Genomic DNA, 9,175 nt, shown 5'->3' with positions numbered 1-9,175 from the left:
GAAACAGATTTTGCCCTCCTGGTAACACTGAGTACAGTCTTATCTCTGTTAGTAGTTCCATTAATTTAAAGAGGATTATTTATAGAGGAAAGTACAACTCAGAGTGAGTAAGGGTGGCAAAAGCTGACTGTAACAAAGAGGGTGTTTTGTGTGATACTAAACTGTAAGAAACATTTAAAAATATCAACCCACATCCAGTTTTTATATAGAATTTTGGTGTGTTTTTTAAACATGCTTTAAACTGTTTTTTAAAATACTTTTCTTTAAATATACTGACCTATATTTTCCAAGCTTGTCATCAAGATTACAGCCAATCACTTAGACAGACTTTTGTACTATCTCTTTAATCCATTCATTGCAGGAAAAATCATTTTTCTCTTTCTGAAAATCTACTTATATATTTCATTTGCTTATAGGAAGAGATAATCTGGAATAACACTGAACTAATTGAATTGCCCCTTAAAATTCTTATGGAAGAGCTACCGACTAGACAATATGTAGAGCCCTGTGTGGATTTTTATCCACATCTGATCCGCAAAAATGATTCACAGTTATAAACCTGATATCCACAAATTTGCAGAGCTCTACAAATATGCTCTTATTACACTTCTGTTAATTTATTAGGAAAGGATGTGAAAATAAAACAGCAGTATTATTTGTTGCTTTATAATATAAATGTCAGATAATTTGATAAATACTCTGCACTTACAATTGTCCTGTCCTGCAAACAATTGTCCTGTTCTGCAAACATTTATTGCTGCTGGTGGTGCTTACTACAATAAGAACATTTCATGATAATAAGGGTTAGATTCATAAAAGAACATAGAAGCCTTACTTTAGGCACTTAAATCCCAGAAGCAGGCACTACTGGGATTCACAGAGCCCTTGAACCTTGTGGGTGCCTAAACATTTGCAATAAAAGTTCCTTAACCACCTTTGTTTCTGCCACCACTGGGTAGGGATGTAAGGGTATGTCTACACTACCCCCCTAGTTCGAACTAGGGGGGGTAATGTAGTCATACGGAGTTGCAAATGAAGCCCGGGATTTGAATTTCCCGGGCTTTATTTGCATAAAGCCGGCGCCATTTTTAAATGCCGTCTAGGTCGGACCCCGTGCCGCGCGGCTACACGTGGCATGGACTAGCTAGTTCGGATTAGGCTTCCTAGGAATTTAAATGTAATTTAAAAATGGCGCCGGCCGGCTTTATGCAAATGAAGCCCGGGAAATTCAAATCCCGGGCTTCATTTGTAACTCCGTATGACTACATTACCCGCCCCTAGTTCGAACTGGGGGGTAGTGTAGACATACCCTAAGCGACTAGTCAACAACCCGATAAGCCTAGGCTTATCAGGCAGTTGTGTCACTACTCAACTAATATCTTCTCCCTCACTTGCTGCCTCTGAGGAGTGGGGAGTGAGGAGTGGGAGCAGGAGCCGGTGCTGGGGGGGAGCTGGCTTAAAAGCTGGTTCCCCCAGCCAGGGGAAGATTACCATTTTGCGGGACCCAGGGCAGCCCAATTTCGCAGGACCCCCCTTTGCCACAGCGCATGCGCGGGGCTTCTTGAAGCGCGGGGCCCGGGGCGGCCACCCCGCTTGCCCTGCCCTATATCCGCCCCTGCCCCCAGCACTGTCTCTCTGTGGAGGCAGGGGAGGCAGAGGCACAGTAGGGGAAACAACACTAGTGGGGACTCAAGCAGTTCCCACTTCTGCTGGGTCCAACTGCTGCACCTCAGCCTTTTAAATGTAGCAAGGGCCCAATTGGGCTCTTGTTACATTTAAAAGACAGAGGTGCAGTGGGGAACCCAGGGCAAGCGGGGACTGTGCTGGATCCTACTGCTGCTCCTCTGCCTCATGGGGCTCTTGCTACATTTAAAAGGCATAGAACAGATGGGATAGCGAGCACCCCACTCCTCCCTTATCAACTAATTGAGTAGATGATGGAAAATCCATTGACTACTCAAATAGCTTATTAGTTGAAATTTAACATCCCCACCACTGGGCCTGCATGCTGCAGCCCATTCATCCTGATGCCTAAGCCCCAAAGGGATCATGAACAGGGGAAAGATGGGCTTTTTCCTGCGTAACTCATGGGCCAAATCTGGTAAGCATGCTCAGAGTTTGCCTTTTAGACTGAGCCACTATAGCTGAGCTTATCGTCCACCCCTCATCATTTGATATATGTTCCCTCGTAACTTTTAGGTCAGTGTTTAGAGTACTCCCCTGGGGGAGACCCCTATTTCAAGTCACCCCTCTCCCAAACAAGAAGGGATTTGAACTGTGATCTGCTATTCTCAGGGGAGTGCCCTAACCACACAGCTCTGGCTCGTTTTGATGTGGCGCTGCCTCACTCTCTCCCATGGAAGCTGTACCCACACAGTAAATATATAATTTAAAGAGCCTTTGCAGCAGGGTGACTAGATCCTGAGTCTCCCACCTCCCTGATGGGTGTTCTGATTACCAGGTCACAAACTCTTTCTTTGTCTTGCCCAGTGAGTCTTGCATTATTCGTTCAGGGTACGTCTAAACTACATGCCTCTGTCGGCAGAGGCAAGTAGATTTGTTTGTTCAGCAAAGGTAAATGAAGCCGCGATTTAAATGATCGCGGCTTCATTTACATTTACATGGCTGCCGCGCTGAGCCGACAAACAGCTGATCAGCTGTTTGTCGGCTCGCCGCTAGTCTGGACGTTCCCCCTGTCGACATCAAAGCCCTTTGTCAGCAGCCCCGGTAAACCTCATTCCATGAGGAATAACGGGGCTGCCGACAAAGGGCTTTGATGTCGACAGGAGGAACGTCCAGACTAGCAGCGAGCCGACAAACAGCTGATCAGCTGTTTGTCGGCTCAGCGCGGCAGCCATGTAAATGTAAATGAAGCTGCGATCATTTAAATCGCGGCTTCATTTGCCTTTGCTGATCTGTCTAATCTACATGCCTCTGCCGACAGAGGCATGTAGTCTAGACACAGCCTCAGTGTGGAACACTTTCAACAGAAAAGACTGTGGTACCTCCCCCCAGAACTGACAATTCAGTAACCCAATGGTTAAAGCACTCTAAGAAGTGGTAGATTCCATTCAGATCCTTTTGCCTCATCAGGTAAAAGGGAGATTTTAGCCAGGAGTTTCCCATGTCCCAGGTGAGTAGTATTTCTCAAATGCTGCCACCAGCTAATATTTTGCTCCCACAGCAGACTCCTGGGCAAAGATTGGGAGGGTTAAGTTATCAGCCCCTCCCAGCACACCCAGCTGTTAACCCTGGATATGCTATATTGGTGATTGCTGGCACTGCCAGCAGGAATTGGTATCCTGCACCATGCAGCCTCATCAGGGGCCTCCAAACATTGCCTCTAGAGACATATGTAGATGGTGTGCATAATGCCAGAGAAACCTGGGATTATGCAGACAGTCAGTGAATTCCTAATCCACCTTCCCAGGGATGGCAGGGCTATGGGCTTCAGCCCCCGGATGGGAGAACAATTGTCAGAGCAGCCACTAGCAAGAGTTGGTGGCTGCACTGAGGCCACCAAAAATGCAATAACCACTAGACCAGGCTAAGAGATTTGGCTCTGCCGCCTCCACTGCTAAGAGAAGGTTCCCATTCCAGTTGAGAATCCCTAGCAGAGGGAAGTGCCTTCCTGCAGCCTGGACGTAGACACCTATTTCTGAGAGAAGGGCAGGGCTTAGCACACATCCCTCAGCTTGGCTCCTCCCACTGGTTATTTTAGGTGAGGCACTTCCTACAATGCTGACTTTTGTGAATTCATTCCATGGCTTGGTTCACACCTGACATTTAGATTGACCTAGCTACATTGTTCACAGTTATGCAAAATTTCACTCTCTGGACAACATATTTAAGTTGACCTAACTTCCAGTGTAGAGCAGAGTAGGGAGTTGAAAAGATTATTTTAGCAACCTAGTTACCACCACCTGGAGAAGTAGATTAATAATTACACTGTGTCGTGTGGGTCAATTTATTTTAGATCCAAGGGAAACTGGGACACTTCAGGGAGACTTAACCACTTTCTTATTTATTGCAAGCTTTAAGCAGTTAACATAATTGTATTACTATACAATTTAAACCTTAAATATTATAAATTCTAAAGCAATTAATGCAGCACAAAGCAATGCAAAAGCAATTGATAGAAGATCTACTATAATACAATAATAAAACCTAGTTCACTTACACTTCACCTGTATGTTACCTACAGTACCAGGCAGGGGGTCGTGGTTCCTTTGATTCCCACGCATAGGAACACCATGCATTGGGGATGCTGGTGTGAAGAGGCTATTTTCTTCTAGTTACATCGAGCAGGACCTGTGGGTCAATCCTACCCATTCCCTCCCATCGATTCTCCTTACTAAGCCCATTTTATAGCAAACCGAGACTTGGTCATTCTAATATTTACCAATTGATTACGTATTGTGTAAGATACCTAAAATGCTCAATGCCCAATTTGGAGTTCATCCTGCTACACAGGATGTTGCCGAAACTACGTGCGTAGCTGACAGTTTCATGGCTGCTTCTGTAATTTTTGCTTATCAGAAACAGAAGTACCAGCACAAGGTTGCTTGTCGTGTGTTCTTGATGTGGTCTCGTGTACCAGGCTTAATCTGTATTATTATTCAAAACATTCCTGCCTCCCAAACTTTGTCTGTGTGCCTGTGCACCAGACTTGAGACAGGCCTGGGTTTTGCTTTTTAGTAATCCGCACAGTGCTCAAGGCATTTATTGTCAAGGCAGGGTAGTCCAGGCTCCCCTACACTCTGATACAAGAACATGCCTTCTGTAGATGTGGGAAGTGCGAACACTACAGTGGCGCAGCTGCGGAATGTAATTGCATCTGTGATGTAGACATGGCTGAAGGTATCTCTCTCCATCCATTTCATAGAAGGTATTTCTTAGGTGATGAACTTAGGCTTTGCGAATCCCAGTGATTTTCTAGTTAGGCGTGGTGATGCTGAATGTCGCCATGTCTGTGTTTTTTTGTGAATCCAGCCCAAAGTGTTTGGAGGAGTGGACCCCATTTGGGGACATCCAAGATTTCCATTGCTCACCACACAATGCAAAAATGTCATCTTGAGAAGCTGTTTCAGAGTCTGACAGAGACACATCTGAATCTCAAGTTCTTCTCTACAGTAGGAAGGGAGATGCTCCAGGATCAGGGTGGGTGTCTGCTTAGAACCACATAAGGCTGCAAAATCTTGTCCATGTATAGTAGGATTTCAGAATTACAAACAATGGAGATTGTTCATAACTCTGAAGTATTAGTAACTCTGAATAAAACATTATGGGTGTTCATTCAAAAGTTTACAACTGAACATTGATTTAATGCAGCATTGAAACCTTACTATGGAGAAAAGAAATGGAGTTTGTAACCATTTTAATTTAAATGAAACAGGCACAGGAACAATTTCTTTACCTTGTCAAATCTTTTCTTTTAAAACTTTCCCTTTATATTTCTAGCAGTTTACATTTTACACAGTACTATGCTGTATTTGCTTTCTTATTTGTCTGCTGTTGCCAGATTTCATTCTGGTTCCTAATGAAATGTGTGGTTGACCACACATCAGATTGTAACTCTGGTGTTTGTAAGTCTGAGGTTCTACTATTCTTCTGGTTGGCAATCACTATCCTATATCTTGAAGAAAACAGTAAAAATAAACAAGGAAAATTTTTCTTCTCTATCTATCTTTGGGATGTTGCGGACAGTATGATTCTAAGGCCAGGTCTATGCAAGGGGACAATGTCAAACTAAGGTATGCAACTTCAGCTATATGAATAGGGTAGCTGGAGTCAACATACCTTAGACTGAGTTACTGCAGCATCTCCACTTTGGGGAGGGTGGGGGGAGGAGGTCAACAGGAGAAACTCTTCTGTAGACTCACCTTACACTTCTCAATCCAGTGGGTCCGGATTTAATGCATCTGAAGGTACTGAAGGAGTCGGCAAGTGTCATTGCAGAGCCTTTGGCCATTATCTTTGAAAACTCGTGGCGATCGGGAGAGGTCCCAGATGATTGGAAAAAGGCAAATGTAGTGCCCATCTTTAAAAAAGGGAAGGACAATCCAGGGAACTACAGATCAGTCAGCCTCACCTCAGTCCCTGAAAAAAAAATCATGGAGAGGATCCTCAAGGAACCCATTTTGAAGCACTTGGAAGAGGGAAAAGTGATCAGGAATAGTCAACATGGATTCACGAAGGGCAAGTCATGCCTGACCAATCTGATTAGCTTTAATGATGAGGTATCTGGCTTTGGGGACATGGGGAAGTCGGTGGATGTGATATACCTTAACTTTAGCAAAGCTTTTGATATGGTCTCCCACAATATTCTTGCCAGCAAGTTAAGGAAGTATGGATTGGATAAATTGACTATAAGGTGGATAGAAAGCTGGCTAGATTGTTGGACCCAACAGGTAGTAATCAACTGCTCGATGTCTGGTTGGCAGTCAGTTTCAAGTGGAGTGCCCCAAGAACTGGTTCTAGGGCTGGTTTTGTTCTATATCTTTATTAATGACCTGGATGAGGGGATAGATTGCACCCTTAGCAAGTTTGCGGATGACACTAAACTAGGGGGAGAGGTAGATATGTTGGAGGGTAGGGATAGGGTCCACAGTGACCTAGACAGATTAAAGGATTGGGTCAAAAAATCTGATGAGGTTCAACAACAACAAGTACAGAGTACTGCACTTGGGTCGGAAGAATCCCAAGCATTGTTACAGGCTGGGGATGACTGGCTAAGTAACAGTTCAGCAGAAAAGGACCTGGGGATTACAGTGGATGAGAAGCTGGATATGAGTCAACAATATGCCCTTGTAGCCAAGAAGGCTAATTGCATATTAGGGTGCATTAGGAAGAGCATTTCCAGCAGATCTAGAGAAGTGATTATTCCCCTTTATTTGGCACTGGTGAGGCCACATCTGGAGTATTGCATCCAATTCTGGGCCCCACACTACAGAAAGGATGTGGATGCATTGAAAAGGGTCTAGTGGAAGGCAACCAAAATTACATTCTGTACAGAACTTCAACAACATAGGTATTGTATCATATGCAAGAATATAGAAAACATCTTTATTCAACAATAGGGACTTCAGAGAGCTTAGTCCCTAGACATAGCATATTAGTTCAATTTTGATTTTTGCCTATTTCACGATCTGTAAATTGTAATAAAAGGATAGGCCAGCTAAGGTCAAATGAAGTTACCCATGATTATCTGAAAACCCAAATCAAATCTATGCAAGAACGGAGGGCAGCTCAGAGACAAACACTTCAAGAGATAACAGGAAATACAATCTTCTCATAAAAGCCTATTTTAACCTTAGGGACAATTACATTACTGAGTAGCATGTTAATCCATGAAAAATTCAAGTTATCACACAGGTATCAACTGTTATTTAATGCTGGGCATGCACAACACCACTTGATGCTACAGGACTTACTAATTTCTCATTCACTTAACATTTTAATTCTTTTGCATCAAAGCTAAAATTTCTTACACTGTGATCAATTACCAGCAATGAATTTAATGAATAACCATAGCAGTTCCCACTAAGAACAGGGGCCTAGGCATTCCTGAATTTTAATCCCAGCTGTGATGCAAACATCCTTTGTAGACTTGAACCAAGCAAGTAGGCAAGGGTGGGCAAATACCAGCCCCCCCAGACCAGATTTGGTTCCTTAGTGTTAGCCCTTGGTGGGCGACAGCTGCTATATTTACCTGCATGTACGTGGATATGGGCAGGCTCTTACTACATTTAAAATGCAGAGGTGCAGTGATCGGCGTAAGCCGGGACTGCTTGGTCTTGTCTTGCACTGAGTCCAGCAGCCCCTGTCTGCGGCCAGCCCTGGCTGCCGTGACCAGGGGCTGGTGCCAAAGCACCCCTACCCATTGCCAGACCTGGCTGCTGTGAACATGGGCTGCTTGGTGGCAGCAGCCCCTGTCCACGAGAGAGCCCAGCTCCCCGCTGGGACCCCTACAGACAGGGGCTGCTTCGCAGCAGCCTCCCTTATTCCCCCCACCGCCTCTGATAGAAGCAGTGGAGTGGGATCAGGTGGCACCCTGGAGACAGTGCTGAGGGAACCGGATTTTAAACCGGCTCCCCCTAGCACCAGCTCCTGTTCCCCCCTTGCTGCCTAGTCATAGAGGCAGCGGGCTGAAGGGGGGTGCTGCAGGGAGCCTGGGGCCAGCTCTGGACAAACTGCAGCATAATGCATGATGTGTTTGCAATGCTTGCCACAGCAGTTTGCAGCTGAGCAGGGTCCATGCTTGCTGTACTATGACGACTGCACGGATAACTATGGAGAAAAGCGTGAGAAAAGATTTTTTGCTGTTGCTTTCAAGTAGGATGGGAGGGAGGAGATACGTGCATTATGGGAAGCTGGCAACATGTACCCAGAAACACCCACCGCAATGTTTTTCCTCCCATCAGGCATTTGGAGCCTAACCCAGAAACCAAATGGGCAACAGAAACTGTGTGTTGCTGTTAAAGTCAAAGGTAGGTAGTCACACTATTGGTCAGGGGTGGGCAAAAAGGACTCCACGGGCTGAATCCGGCCCACCAAGCAAGTTGATCCGGCCTCCGGATGCCCTGCTGCTCTCCTCACCCTCAGGCTAATTAGGACCTGGGGACTGGAGGGGGGGGGAACATACAAAGTCTCCTCCCGCTCTCCGAAGGACCCGGAACTTCAAAGAACCACGCACTCCTTGTAGGACAGGGGCAGGGTGGGAGGAGATGTCGCTCACTCCCCCTGCCCCCAGGCCAATTAGGGTTTGGGGGGGGAGGGGGAGAGGCGTGAAGTCTCCTCCCATCTTGCAAGGGGCTCAGCACTTAAAGTCAACTGCCAGCTGCTGCTCAGCTGGCGGTCGACTCTAAGCACAGCGCTCCCTTGCAGGGCAGGGGCAGGGAGTGAGAGACTTCACATGCTCCCCTTCCCCAGTCCCTGATTGATTTGGGGGCAGGGGAGTGAGCAGTCTCCTCCCCCCTCCAGGGGCATGGGTACCTAGAGGGAACTGCTAGCTTTTCATAACAGCTGGTGGTTCACTCTGGGAGGAAAGGCAAAGACTTCATGCACCGCCCCACCCCCAGACCAATCAGGGTCTGTGGGTGGGGAAGCATGGAAGTGTCCTGACCCCGTCCCTTTCAAAAATTTCTGAAATGTCCCCCAGTCAAAAATTATTGCC

The sequence above is a fragment of the Pelodiscus sinensis genome, chromosome 2 (assembly GCF_052426305.1).
Source record: "Pelodiscus sinensis isolate ZL-2025 chromosome 2, ASM5242630v1, whole genome shotgun sequence".
NCBI classification, from domain to species: Eukaryota; Metazoa; Chordata; order Testudines; family Trionychidae; genus Pelodiscus; species Pelodiscus sinensis.
Note: the sequence above shows the minus strand (reverse complement) of the source record.